This window comes from Erythrolamprus reginae, chromosome 1, assembly GCF_031021105.1.
Source record: "Erythrolamprus reginae isolate rEryReg1 chromosome 1, rEryReg1.hap1, whole genome shotgun sequence".
NCBI lineage: Eukaryota > Metazoa > Chordata > Lepidosauria > Squamata > Dipsadidae > Erythrolamprus > Erythrolamprus reginae.
The window spans coordinates 404,051,252-404,067,051 of record NC_091950.1 but is presented as its reverse complement, the minus strand read 5'-3'; the positions used below and the strand labels follow the sequence as shown (position 1 = coordinate 404,067,051).

Here is a 15,800-nt window from a genome sequence, read left to right as displayed (position 1 = left end):
TGGAAAAGGCAGAGAGAATAGGCGTTGATTGCTTACCTGAACGCCTCTTCTCGTACGGTGAGCGGGTACAGCAGTCACATGGGTTGCTCATGTCCAATCCGGTGGAACTGAGCCTAGTATTAAAAAAGCTTGCCGGATCCGCCCCTTCCCCAGAATTCGCGAATCCATAGACTAGGCTCAGTTGTGAAGCTCTGTAGTGTTCAACTCTCATTGTTAGAGGAAGAAAGATATAGAAAGGTAAAGAAGACACATACAAGGGCGGGAAGTGACTGCTGTACCCGCTCACCGTACGAGAAGAGGCGTTCAGGTAAGCAATCAACGCCTATTCTCCGTACTGAAGGAGCGGGTCCAGCAGTCACATGGGACATACCCAATAGATGGTCCCTAGGGTGGGATTAGATTGCTATCGTGTGAGATAACGGATTGGAGTACCCTTCTGCCGAAGGCAGCGTCCGCTGAAGCGTAAGAATCAATCTTGTAGTGCCTGATGAAGGAATTTGGCGAGGCCCAAGTGGCTGCTTTGCAGACCTCCTCCAACGGGGCTTGAGTCGCCCAAGCGGCCGAGGTGGCTGCGCTCCTGGTGGAATGCGCTGTGATGTTCCTTGGAACTGAGAGGGAGGCCGACTCATAGGCCTTAGATATAGTCCCTCTGATCCAACGGCCTATTACTGTTGAAGACACTTTGGCCCCCATGACTCTGGGATGATAGGCTACAAAAAGTGCTTCTGACCTCCGAAAGGGTCCTGTGCGTTGGATATAGATTCTCAGCGCTCTGGTGAGATCCAGGGTGTGCCATCTAATTGCCAAGGGATGGTCTCGTTGGAGGCAGAAGGAAGGTAGGACAATATCCTGAGATCTGTGGAACATGGAACTGACCTTGGGTAAGAAGGTGGGGTCCAGTCGCAAGACTACCTTGTCCTGATGGAATTGACAAAGGTCCTGCCTGATTGAGAGGGCAGCCAGCTCCGAAATGCGTCGGGCAGAGGTAATAGCCACCAGGAATGCTACCTTAAAGGATAGGTACCTGAGGGACGCCGATTTTAGGGGTTCGTATGGTGCCTGCGTGAGGGAATGGAGAACCCGTGGCAAATCCCAGGAAGGATACCTGTGGACCTTGGAAGGTCTGAGATTGGCTATGCCCTTGAGGAATTCCTGAACTTCAGGGAAGGATCGGAGAGGCTGTCTGCGGGGACCCCCTAGGACAGATGAAATGGCTGCCAGATGACGCCGGAGGGTGCTGGTGGAAAGTCCTTTATGGAAGCCTTGCATAAGGAAGGAAATAATTCTGTGTATGGGGATGCACAGAGGGGAGAGACCTTCCTGTAGACACCACTGGTGAAACTTGGACCACGTGTGGTCGTAGATTCGATTGGTCGAACCCCTTCTGGCCTTTAAAATGACCTCCACTGAATCGGGGTCATGACCACGCAGTTCTAGATCTCTCCTGATAACAGCCAGGCGGTGAGGTGGAACCACTCCGGGTCTGGATGGAAAGAGGCCCCCTGCCGCAGCATATCCCCCGAAACGGGGAGTCGCCAAGGGTCCTGGACGGACAGCTGTTGGAGATCCGCGAACCAGGGCCGGCGGGGCCAATGAGGGGCGATTACGATTACTCGGGCCCTCTCGGTGAGGACCTTGTGAATCACGTCCGGGAGGATTGGAATTGGAGGAAATGCGTAGAGTAGGCCTGGAGGCCATGGACTCCGGAGGGCATTGATTGCTTCCGCTCCCGGGGATGGAAATCTGGAATAGAAGCGAGGGAGTTGGGCGTTCGCATTGGTCGCGAAGAGATCCAGGATTGGTAGGCCGAATCTGAGGGTGATTTGATGGAACAGGTCTTGATGGAGGTTCCACTCTCCTGGGTCTATCGTTGCTCGGGATAGCCAATCCGCCTGGACGTTGAGACTCCCCGAGATGTGATCGGCTAGGAGCGACTGGAGATGTTTTTCCGCCCAAAGGCCCAACTTGAGGGCCTCCCTCATGAGAGCCTTGGATCTCGTGCCCCCCTGTCTGCAGATATGGCTTTTTGTGGCAATGTTGTCGGTGAGAATGAGAACGTGCCGGTTGGGAATGCGAGGAGAGAAATGCTTCAGAGCCAGGGAAACGGCTCTTAACTCTAGCCAATTGATTGGCCTGGAAGCTTCCTCCGGGGACCACGTGCCCTGGGCTATCATCCCCTGGGCGTGGGCGCCCCATCCCGATAGACTGGCATCTGTGGTGATGACAAATTGATCCGGGCACCTGAACGGGGATCCTCTGTCCATGGCCGGAGACTTCCACCACTTGAAGGATCTGCGAACACTCAGTGGGATGACAATGCGTCGATTTGAGTTGCTGTGCCCCGATCTCTGAAAAGGCAACAGGAGCCACTGGAGTTCCCTAGCATGAAGGCGAGCCCAGGGAATGATGCCTATGCATGACACCATCTTCCCCAAAAGGGAAGATAGAGTAACTATGGATACTGAAGCATTAGATAAAATGTTAGAAATTAACTCCACTATACTGAGTTTTCTCTCGGGAGAGAGAAAAACCTGGGAGGATTCTGAATCAATAATGGATCCCAGGTGAGAAATGGATGTGGAAGGTTGGAGGTGACTTTTATCAAAGTTGATGGAAAATCCATGGTCCTGAAGGACTGACATGGTGACAGAAAGGTCTGTTTTCACTCTCTCTAGGGAGTTCCCATGAATCAAAATATCATCAAGATAACATAAAATGTGGATGGGAGACGCCCGGATATAGGCCGCCAGGGACCCCAAGAGCTTTGTAAAGACTCGAGGGGCCGAGGAAAGGCCAAATGGCATCGCCCTATACTGGAAATGCCTGCCTTGAAAGGAAAAACGTAAAAATTTTCTGTGGCATTTGGCTATAGGAATGTGAAGGTAGGCCTCAGTGAGGTCTAAGGAGACCATGAAATCTCCCGAGTGAATGGCGGCCAAAATAGAAGACAAGGAGTGCATCTTAAACTTCCTATATTTGATGAATAGGTTTAGTTTCTTTAAATCCAAAATAGCTCTCCAACCTCCGGAGGACTTTGGAACCATAAATAGGATGGAGTAAAAACCTAGGCCCTTCTGACCGGAAGGGACCGGTTGAATGGCTCTGATGGACAATAGATGAGAAATGGCCTCCTCCATACGGTTACAATCTGAGGATGACCTGGGAGAAGGGCAGGAAATAAAACGTTTAGGGGGAGGAGAAATAAATTCTAAAAGAAGGCCTGTTTGAACAGTGTCAATGACCCAAGGGTCCTTGGAGGTGAGACGCCAATTAGAGGCGAAATGAGCTAGGCGACCCCCTATGGGAATGGAGGTAAGATTACCATCTAGGTTTTTTTGAAGCCCTGTTAGAGGAAGCTCCCCTTTGGAAGCGAAACCCTCTACCCCTGGAGTTCCTACCTTGGGAACGAAAGCGGGGGGAATACTGACCTGGAGATCTCTGATAGGAAGCCGCTTGATCTTGCTGGCGCCCTGGGCGACGAAAGGACTGCGTTTTGGTAGCCTTTTTTGTGGTTGGACCCAAAACTTTCTTCTTGTCCGTGGTCTCCGTGAGGAGTGGATCCAGAAGATCACCGAAGAGAAGGTCGCGCTTTAAGGGGCCCTGGGATAACTGCCACTTTTGGCGAACTCCCGCTTGCCAAGGGCGAATCCATAGGAGTCTTCTTGCCGTTGTAGAAGCTGCAATAGACTTAGCAGAAAATCTAGTAGATTGCAAGGTGGCATCAGCCACGTACTGGGCAGCTGCAAAGACCTTGTTGAAGTCTTGTTGACCTCTCAAGTCATCGGGAGGAATATGCTGTTGAAGTTGGCGAAGCCACAGCAGCATGGCTCTGGAGAAAAAGGAAGCCGCTGCAGAACTTTTAATGGCCCAGGAATCAGCGGTGAATCCTCTTTTGAGCATTTGCTCAATGCGCTTGTCCTCTGGACGGAGGACTTCCTCCGCCTCGCCTGGCACAGCCGCTGCCGAGTGAAGAATCTTGACAGGTTCATCTGGTTTGGGAAAGGATAGAAGCTCTTCATAGGAAGAGGAAAGTTTGTACAACTTTCTATCCTTGGTGGAGGGATTAAGGCCAGATGCTGGAAATTCCCACTGTTTGAGTAAAGCATCTTTAAACAATTTAGGCATAGGAATTACCTCGTTATCCTCCTGTTCCTCTGTGAAGTAAGGTAAATTCTCCTCTGGGGGATCAGTGGAAGTGGAGGTTTGTTTCTCCTGGGCCGCTAATCCCGTAGAAATTCTAGCTTTGAGGAGGAGAGATTTGAATAATTGAGAGGGAAAAATAGTAATTGGAGGAGGAACCTTTATTTGGGATTCCTCATCATCTGATAAGCCTTGAAAAGCATCCTCATCATCCTCTATATCCTCATATTCATCCTGGGAGGAATCTGAATCATCCTGAATAGGAGCTCTGACCGCTGGGGAAGAACCCAAGGGGCGGGAGGAACGAGAAGGAGGAAGAGGTAAGGGAAGCTCATTGATGGTGGAGAGTTTGGCATCAATAGCTTTGGACAGCACAGCAAATATAGACTGGAACTCAGGAGGTAAACTGGAAATATCAGCAGAAATGGCAGAAGAATCCCTAAAGGCCTGGGAAGATCCTGGCTGGGGGGAATCTTCAATAATATCTGGTTCCTCTGGACCTATGCCCCATAGGTTAGGTTGGGGTCTGTCTAGGTTTGGCTCATCCAGAGATAACACAGGGACCCCAGAAGGAGGTAGACTAGAAGCCTCTGGGGGGTCTTGACTACTGATTACTTGGGCCTGCACTTTCAAACGTTTTGCTGATTTGTCATGGATTTTTTGTATACAATAAATAATCAATAATTCAATAGATTAATACTTGCACCAGGACCTCCAGGCCAAAGGATTAGAAGAATCCACAAGCGGCCGCAGGAATCGTAACCGGCAAAACCGCCGGGGGAAAAACGAAACCGCAACTTCTCCAAGGAAAAAAAGCCGAGCCGCAAACGGCTGGCGCTATTAGTGCAAGTAAATAATAATGATAAAACAAATCTTACTACTTTTGAAGAAAAGGATCGAAGGGAAGGTGTTAGTATGTTGAACGAGCTATCACAATACAACCGCAGGATATGCGAACTGAGCGAATTCTGGGGAAGGGGCGGATCCGGCAAGCTTTTTTAATACTAGGCTCAGTTCCACCGGATTGGACATGAGCAACCCATGTGACTGCTGGACCCGCTCCTTCAGTACGGAGAAGCCTCTGTGGGGCCTCTCTAGGAATCTCCTGGGAGCAAACAGGGCCAGAAAAGGTGGGGAGAAGCCTCCATGGGACCACTCTAGGAATCTCCTAGGAGGAAACAGGGCCTCCACCCTCCCTGAGGTTTCCCCAATCACATGTATTATTTGCTTTTACTGTACATTGATTCCTATGGGAAAAATTGCTTCTTCTTACAAACTTTTCTACCGAAGAACCTGGTCTCTTGGGACGAATTAAGTTCGTAAGTAGAGGTACCACTGTACTGTACTTCTTCAACCCAGGCAAACTCAGACTATAGAACTCACACGTTAAAGGTATCAAGGGGCTAATTTGTCTAAACGGCCTTTCTAAGCAGTTGAACAAATTTGTGGATATAGCTCAGATAGTTAATAAGCATTACTAATGAGAATACAAGGTCCATGTGCAAAGGCAGTCTATCTCTTGACACTTGTTGCTGATCAGCAAATAAAACAACAATCAGAAAATATTTATTTGGTTCACCCAGCTGTCCCTTCTACAAAGCACTAAATTGACAGAACTTCAGCTCAACCTATCCAAGTAGTCTTTATTTATAATGATTTCCAGCAGGAAGTATTTCAAGCACCTTCTATTGTGAAAATATTCAGTATCTGATAAAAAAAACTAATGAGGAATGCAGAATGCTTGGACCTCAGTCAGAATTCCTAGATTATCCAGATTTAAAGTTTAAACTAGATAAGAGAAATGGAATGCATTCATAAAAGCTTGATTATATGTTAAAACGTTTTCCTTAGATAATACACTACCTTTTTACTTTTCCAAATTTCCCTTCCAAACCTCTACATCCACAGAATGATAAAGCAAACAGGCCAATGTCATTTAAGATAATTTCCTTTTTAGGAACAAGGAGAAGAAAATATTGTCTCTTAAAATTAAACATCAGGAAGCATTCCTGCAAATGCTAGTACAGGTAATGCAAATCTTAAAACATTCAAAGCATTTCAAAACCCCAGGAAAAAAAATTAACAAGCTTATCTGTTTGGGGAGAAATCATGTATATGAATTCCCATAAAAGCCAAGTTTGAAATACACTTAAACCCTTGTGACAAATTCCTCTATAAATATATCTAGCAAAGAAAGCTCAAAGAATTTTGTCTTATGAATGCTATTTGAATATAGATGCTTAGCAGTGAATAGAAGCAACAATGTTTTCCTGTCAGCTTAAATTTTCAATCATAATCCAGTTTAGTAAGGATAAAACCAGTAAATATTTAAGCCTACATAGTGGAACTGGTTTTGTTCTGATGAATCCAGGCAACGATTCAGTGACTGATTTATTAAGGAAGACTGAAATGGAAGCTTTTTCGGCAGCCAGCTCTGACATAGATGGTTCACTAATTATTCACCGTGACGGTGGCAAGCCGAAGAGGAATTCGGTAGAACGGCACACCACTAAAATGTCAGTGAACTGCTCTTTTAGACTATGTTCAGATGAATGCAAACGACAAAAGCAAAATGCAGAGAGAAGGACTTGTAAATAGCTAGTTATACCTCTAGCATAGCTAGAGGTATAACAAGCAGGAAGAGGGAGATTGTGATCCCCTTATATAGAGCGCTGGTGAGACCACATTTGGAATACTGTGTTCAGTTCTGGAGACCTCACCTACAAAAAGATATTGACAAAATTGAACGGGTCCAAAGACGGGCTACAAGAATGGTGGAAGGTCTTAAGTATAAAACGTATCAGGAAAGACTTAATGAACTCAATCTGTATAGTCTGGAAGACAGAAGGAAAAGGGGGGACATGATCGAAACATTTAAATATGTTAAAGGGTTAAATAGGGTTCAGGAGGGAAGTGTTTTTAATAGGAAAGTGAACACAAGAACAAGGGGACACAATCTGAAGTTAGTTGGGGGAAAGATCAAAGGCAACATGAGAAAATATTATTTTACTGAAAGAGTAGTAGATCCTTGGAACAAACTTCCAGCAGACGTGGTTGGTAAATCCACAGTAACTGAATTTAAACATGCCTGGGATAAACATATATCCATCCTAAGATAAAATACAGGAAATAGTATAAGGGCAGACTAGATGGACCATGAGGTCTTTTTCTGCCGTCAGACTTCTATGTTTCTATGTAAATGAACTTCTGACACATACGAAACAATCTGAGTTCAGTAATCGCCTGTTTCCAATATTGCAAGCATTCCCCTTCTTTGGGAACAAGAAAAGACTGGTCTTCCGGGAAAGGTCAGCAGAAGTGGGGTGGTGGTAATCTGAATTGGAAGCATCTTCGGCATCTTCGGCTAGAGTTTCCTAAACCAACATACCTGCTTCCACCGGCTTTTCTGCTTAGAAGTATGGCAGCCTTATCCACTGTCAAGGAAATACATACATACATCATAGTCACAGTCACTTAGCTTTGTCAAAAAGATCGGTGATAATTGTAGAACCTAAATATACAATCAGATTTTTAAAAAATGGCCTAAATTTGAACCGGCCCTTAAAAAAGATCCTTACATTCGCTTTCCATTTCTTTAAGATGGGAAGGCAATGAATAAAAATATTTTAAAATTAATTAAGTAATTATTAATTGTGATTACTGATATATTGTCAGACCAGAATAGCTTAGGCCAGTGATGGCGAACCTATGGCCTTCGAGTCTTCAGAGAGGGACGGCATACAAATCTAATAAATTATTATTACTACTACTACTACTACTACTACTACTTTTATTTTTATTACCTCACCTACAAAAAGATATTGACAAAATTGAACGGGTCCAAAGACGGGCTACAAGAATGGTGGAAGGTCTTAAGCATAAAACGTATCAGGAAAGACTTAATGAACTCAATCTGTATAGTCTGGAGGACAGAAGGAAAAGGGGGACATGATCGAAACATTTAAATATGTTAAAGGGTTAAATAAGGTCCAGGAGGGAAGTGTTTTTAATAGGAAAGTGAACACAAGAACAAGGGGACACAATCTGAAGTTAGTTGGGGGAAAAGATCAAAAGCAACGTGAGAAAATATTATTTCACTGAAAGAGTAGTAGATCCTTGGAACAAACTTCCAGCAGTAACTGAATTTAAACATGCCTGGGATAAACATATATCTATTGTAAGATAAAATACAGAAAATAGTATAAGGGCAGACTAGATGGATCAAGAGGTCTTTTTCTGCCGTCAGTCTTCTATGTTTCTATTATTATTATTATTATTATTATTATTATTATTATTATTATTATTATTATTATTATTACACGGGTGCCACAGGTGGCACACGAAGCCATATCTGCTGGCACACAAGCCGTTGTCCTAGCCCTGTTCCAACATGCATGTGTCTGCCAGCCAGATGATTTTTGGCTCACACAGAGGCTTTGGAGCTTAGGGAGGGCAAAACACGAGCCTACTGGGCCTACCAGAAGTTGGGAAACAGGCCTTTTTTTTGCCTGCAGAGGGCCTCCGGGGGGGGGGGGGCAGGAGAAATTGTTTTTGCCCTCCCCAGGCATTGAATTATGGGTGCGGGCACTTGTGCATGTGCGATAACACGCATGTACGCTTTATTGGCACCCAAGGAAAACAAAGGTTCGCCATCACTGGCTTAGGCCAACTATTGACTGTTTAGTTCATATTCAGACGTACCTAGCAGACACACGTCACATTATAAATATGCATGTTTTTGTACTCTTAGAAATTAGACTTGCCATCCCTGTGTGGAATTCTGCCAAGCTTCCCAAATTTCAAAAGAATGTTCCAGGTCAAACAAACCCTGAATCTTGGAGAGAGATGTCCTGGATATACTTGGGAGTTTGAACATCAATTAATCTTAGAAAGCAAGAAATGACAGCATACACTTTTTTCTACATCTATCATAAGACATGTTCTTTCAGTGCAACCTTCTCTGGTGGGAATTTTGTGTTGACACTCCAGTTCCCTATAAGCACTTACGGGAATGGCTGGAGGAAATGGGTGTGTCTAGTTTGATGAAAAGAAGGACTAGGGGTGGCATGACAGCGATGTTCTGATATCTCAGGGTTTGCCACAAAGAAGAGGGAATCAAGTTGAGGGTAGAACAAGAAGCAACGGGTGGAAACTAATCAAGGAGAGAAGCAACTTAGAACACCAGAAGTTGTGAATGTGCCAACACTGGAAGTTTTTAAGAGGAGATTGGATGACCATTTGTCTGAAGTGGTGTAGGGTTTCCTGCCTAAGCAGGGGGTTGGACTAGAAGACCTCCAAGGTCAGTTCCAACTCTGTTGTTCTGTAAATTCTGCATCTTTGTTCACTGACACAACAATGTTGAACACTGGCCTACAGACTTAGAACATAACAATATGTTGAGGAAGCTATAAAGACTGACAAAGTTCATTTGCAATATAAAAGAAAACTCTACAACAATAAAGTTCACCTGCCCTGCAGGAGGAAGAGGAAAAAGGAGATATTGCCAACTTGCTCCTATCCTTCATGTCACGTTTCTGTTGGCCTTGAGACATTTCCTGCAGAGGAGGCAAGATGGGACTACTGAAATCTTTCCCCATGTCTATAAATGTTTTCCTCTCAATAAGCACAGAGATTTCTTTGCAGTAATAATTAGTAGAAAGAAGCATTGTTGGGGAACATCTGAAAACTTTGGTCTTTTGATGCTTCAAGATGAAAAGGAAGAGGGCTTGAAAACCTGAACTGTTTTTTCCTTAAACCCTTCACCAAATCCAAAAAAGATTCAACTTTGAAAAATGTACAGTAGTCCCTCACCTATCGTTGGTGTTACGTTCCAGACCCGGCCGCGATAGGTGAAATCCGCGATGGGGAATTTATCGACTGATAGTACTTATTTAAGTATTTATATTGCAATTGTTTGGTAAGTTTTCATTGTTTTAAGTGTTTATAAACCCTTCCCACAAAGTATTTATTTTAGATACAGTATTTAAATACAGTATTTACAATTTTAGATTTTTATTTTTTTTAAAAAAACCTGCCGATCGAGTTCGGCGGGCTGTTTAAATCTGCCGATCGACTTCCTCAGAAACCCGCGAACCAGCGAAGATCCGCGAATGATTTTTCTCATTAATATTTCTTGAAAACCCGCGATGAAGTGAAGCCGCAGTAGGTGAAGCGCGGTATAGCGAGGGACTACTGTATACTTCATGCAGAGTAAAGATGCACAAAGCTTGGTTTTTAAAAGCCTTCCATATAGCTGTTTAATGTATTTTTTCTTCCAAATAAGTAAGGAAAAAATATCATAGCTACCGGTGTGTAATATATTATGAAGCTGGTTATAGGAATTCAATGTCATTTTCTTATACTGGTTACCAGGAAGTTTCCTTAAACAATTAAATTGTTTAACTTAAAACAATAAAATACAAATAGGGAATGTGTAGTTTAAAATACCATGCTAAAACTACACAAGGTGAAGTACAATAAAAATAAGTTTGCATGAAAAGATAAAAATCTATGCCAATGCACTAAACCAGTGTTTCCCAACCTTGGCTATTTGAAGATATTTGGACTTCAACTCCCAGAATTCCCCAGCCAGCAAATGCTGGCTTGGGAATTCTGGGAGTTGAAGTCCAGATATCTTCAAGTGGCCAAGGTTAGGAAACACTGCACTAAACAATACAGGACAATGAACATCAGTGTATTCGCTGGGATCTACGTAGCTCCTTTATTGCAAGCCTGATTTTTGATCCACTTGATCCAACCTTCCTCACAAAATGCATTTCCCAAAAATCCAAAACAAGTTTTCCGTGAACTTCTGTATCAGCCTCACAAGGTAGAGCAGAGCAGCAAATCAACTCCCCAAGAATGCTAAAACCACTTTGATTGAAAGTGGCTACAATAACAGAAACTTGCCAGAGTGATGGTATTGTACCTCCTCCCGTCTTATACTCCTGTGAATACTCTGTCTGAGCCTCTTCTGCATATTTTCTCTCTGTTGTGGACTTAAGGCCTGTTTCACCCCTTCTTGCTTTGGTAAGGATGCATCTTGCTATTAAGGTATTTTTGCTCACTCTCTACTTACTACTTTTGATATCTGTAGGCATTTAGGCAATGTAGTTTGTTGTTTGACTTCTATGCCGCCCTTCTTGAAGCGACTTATGGTGGCGTATAACATAATGAAAACAATATGGCTGAGCCGGGGTGGTGCAGCAGGTAGAATTCTGTACTGCAGGCCACTGAAGCTGACTTGTAGAACTGAAGGTCAGTGGTTCAAATCTCATCACCGGCTCAAGGTTGACTCAGCCTTCCATCCTTACGAGGTGCGTAAAATGAGGACCCGGATTGTGGGGGCAATAGCCTTGCTCTGTTAAAAAAGTGCTATTGCTAACATGTTGTAAGCCGCCCTGAGTCTAAGGAGAAGGGCGACATAAAAATTGAATAAATAAATAACATCAGCCGGAGACAATCTCGTCTCCCATGCCCGCCGGCAGAGGTAGGCCTTCAGAGCTTTATGAAAGACCAGGAGAGAGGGGCAGTACGTATCTTTGGAGGGAGTTCGTTCCAGAGGGCTGGCCGCCACAAAGAAGACTCTTCCCCTAGGCCCCGTCAGACGACATTGTCTGGCTGACGGGACTGGAGAAGGCCGAATCTGTGGGACCTAACCAGTCACTGGAGCATAGAGCGCTGGTGAGACCACATTTGGAATAGTGTGTTCAGTTCTGGAGACCTCACCTACAAAAAGATATTGACAAAATTGAACGGGTCCAAAGACGGGCTACAAGAATGGTGGAAGGTCTTAAGCATAAAACGTATCAGGAAAGACTTAATGAACTCAATCTGTATAGTCTGGAGGACAGGAGGAAAAGGGGGGACATGATCGAAACATTTAAATATGTTAAAGGGTTAAATAAGGTTCAGGAGGGAAGTGTTTTTAATAGGAAAGTGAACACAAGAACAAGGGGACACAATCTGAAGTTAGTTGGGGGAAAGATCAAAAGCAACATGAGAAAATATTATTTTACTGAAATAGTAGATGCTTTGATCAAACCTCCAGCAGACGTGGTTGGTAAATCCACAGTAACTGAATTTAAACATGCCTGGGATAAACATATATCCATCCTAAGATAAAATACAGAAAATAGTATAAGGGCAGACTAGATGGACCATGAGGTCTTTTTCTGCCGTCAGTCTTCTATGTTTCTATGTTTCACTGGGGTGCATGAGGCAGAAGATGGTCCCGTAGGTAATCTGGTCCTCAGCCATGCAGGGCTTTGTAGGGTTTCTACATGGAATGCATATTGTAAAACCAGTGCAGGTGCATTTGCTCAGAAGATCAAGACACCCATTGCTGTTAGCCAGATGATTTAAATAATTATTATCGTTCCTGCTAGCAAGATAAGGCCATGGGATCACCTTTTGAGACCTTCTGACAAGCAAAGTCAATGGGGAAGCCAGACTCATTTAACAACTAGGTTACTAACCTATCAACTGCAATATAGTCTGCGGAGAGGGGCAGCATAAGAATCTAAATCTAATAAATAATTCTTTTGCAATTGGAGAGTTGCCCCTTTTCATACACTTCAGTGAAAGGTTAAAATAAAAATGTCAAAAGTTGGGAAACTGTAGCTTTTCAACTATTACCGCCTGTAATAACAGAACTGAGTCAAATGCAAAGTAACCCAAGTTTCTTGGTGATTCTTTCAAAAAAAATTAACATAAGCTTCTCACTTTTAAAACTCATTTGCTTAATCTGGAGATATTGTGAATTTATTTTGTGACTGTATTTTATATTATGTTTGACTGTGTGATCTTACATCCCACTTTGTAATTAAATATATTACAAAGTGCAAAAGCATTCTGAATTGGGAAGCATCCAAATGTAAGTGAATACATAACGCATAACGTGCAGTGCCGCCACCCTTTCCCAATTAACACAAGGATGGGATATCACACTTCTATAGAACAAGGTCAGAACAGTCTGAGGCCTGGAATTTTCTGTAAAGACCCACAAACATTGCACTTTCTATTAAGATGATTCCTTGACAAGCTATGGACCAAACATGAAATTGTTCAGAATGGCTTAAAATCACCAAGAAACTTGGGTTACTTTGCATTTGACTCAGTTCTGTTATTACTGGCGGTAATAGTTGTAAAGCTACAGTTTTCCAACTTTTGACATTTGTATTTTAACCTTTCACTGAAGTATATGAAAAGAGGCAACCCCCCAACCACAAAAGAATACACCTCCTTTATGTATGACTGGCAAGAGGGCAAAACCTTGAGACCCAGCAAGCGAGGTAAAAAGCCCACCAGTAGAGCCTCCGATTTGCAGATCGTAGCGGTGCGGTCGACATAAATACAATTTATGTATGGTATGTTTGTACGTATGTCTGCTTAATAATGGGGTTTTTTAAATATTTTAAATTTTAAATTATTAGATTTGCTATGAACTGTTTTATTGTGTTGTGAGCCGCCCCGAGTCTACAGAGATATGCCTGATATATACAGGCATGTATGTGTGTTTCTATGCACATATATTATAAATATAATGTATGTGTGCATATGAATCATTTCTTTTTGACCAAAAACCACCATTCACCAACACCTCTTTTTCTCGTTATGGGAACAGCAGCAGGCAACTTAAACAGATCGTTTAGTATGCAAATTATGAAGCAAACAGAATCTTAAACAGCTAGTCAAAAAAGCCCACGGAAAGATCTAAAGGAAGGTCAAGAAAAGATGAGCAAACTGCAAGAGCATATCTAAACCAAACGCTCAATCTAAAATGAATACGTAGCAACTAACAAAACAACTATACCCTTTACGCATTTTCACATGAAAGAACCTCAGATAGAAATGCTGGGAAAAGCCAATGAAGAGCTGCTGCCAATCAGGATAGACAAACCACAGATCTGATTCAACACATGACTGTCTCACATGTGGGACCAAGGAGTTAATGAGAGATCACAACTAACAAGTGGCTAAGTAAGTTATTGAAGTATGGAGGGAGGAAATCAGGAAAACACTTTCAGGAACAAATTTGCAAGACCTTGATTTCAAATGATTTGGGAAGATTTATTTTTTAATTCAAAAAAAGTCTGGCCCAAATAGTAGACTATAGACTACATGGGGTGAAGAACCTCATTGAGAAATATTATTCTTTTTTATTCCACTCTTAACATAGAGCACTATCCTACATATGCAACCCAAGTCTCAATTTCAAGACAAGTGTTCATTCCAGTCTACAAAAATTGTCAGAAAGAGTTGGCCAGGCTATTAGAAGACTTCTTCTGACTCTTTCCACAAAGCAAAAACAATGTAAAATTGACTGGAAATAAAACCATTAAATTATTTAAGGGGAAAATCTTTGCAAATCTGATAATGGCAGAAATGTAAATCATTTTTTAAAATTTCACTTTCAATTGGCTGGTAGTTCACAAGGACAATCCCCACCCTCTTTTTTGTTTGTAATCCCGCTTAACACTTCTCCAAGTAAGAAACAAAAAGTTGGCAAGGAGAGATATAGACTTTCCTATTTAAAGGCTTCACATTTAAAGGCATCTTATCCTTTATATTTTAGGAAGCACCTCATCTAATCAATCAGAAATGCCATTCCAATGTCAGATTTTACCACCACCCCCTTCAAATGGGACTTTACTAAACATATTATCTGACCACAGAACAAGAAATGTCTTGTCACGGACTACACCCATTTGCAGAACTTCCTGGGCTGTGACCTCCCCAATATATTATTTTCTAGTTTAAGCAAATTACTTCATCTGAGCAATTAAGGATTTGAGAAAACTCTTCAAATTCGATTTTGAAACAATGTGCTTACTCCAAACAGCCTGACAGATCTTGCAATGGAGGGGTGGGCTCCACTTACCTGCCCTACTAGTTTACATCGCAATATTTTGCGCACGCACGCTCACTCCACTCGTGTCCCCTCGTGCAATTTGGCTTTTGCGCATGCTCTGCAGCAGGAATTGGCACAAACCACAGCTGAGGAACTAATCAGCTGTGTTTCGGGCAAAGAAATAAAGGTCACTATTAACCCGGGGGCGGGCAGGGGGGCCTTTTTTCAAGCAGTGGAAGAGAAGAAGTCATCCAAAAAGGGAAAATTCTGCAACAAATTCGGAAAAACGGATGGCGGCACACACGGACCGGCACCGACGGTGACACCACCAGCGGGTCGCTACAGCTTTGGCCGATCCAGTCCTAACAGGGAGGAACCCACCTCTGTTGCAAAATGGCTACCAGAGAAGGGCCCGATGACTTTATTGTGAAATTATAGGCATGTTATCTGTATATTTAGAACATCTACGGTACATCTCTCCATGTATTATACTTGTATTTACAAGACTGCAGCTGGTTTTAATGGGCTGATTGGAGACAACTAACTTGTATATTTGCCATTATTAACAGCAAAAAAAATATAAAATAAAAACCTGCACTTTTTCCAAAGCTATAAATAATTTGAATGCATCCTCCACCCTAAGCCTAAGGCTGATATGTCAGTATTCAGCTGAGCTGAATAGAACGAACAGTAACAAAAGAACACATCTTAATGCAGCAAAAGAAACAGGGCTGAAAAAGAAAATTTAGCCCTTTTGTTTCTTTATCTAATGATAAATTCATTAATAGAAAAAAAAGATTTCTTCTTC

General features: G+C 42.9%; 1 protein-coding gene across 6 annotated transcripts in view; it reads right to left on the bottom strand.

Annotated features, from left to right (window-relative positions):
- Positions 1-15,800, bottom strand: part of CUX1 (cut like homeobox 1) — a 538,811-nt gene that overhangs the window by 466,875 nt on the left and 56,136 nt on the right. The window lies entirely within an intron of this gene.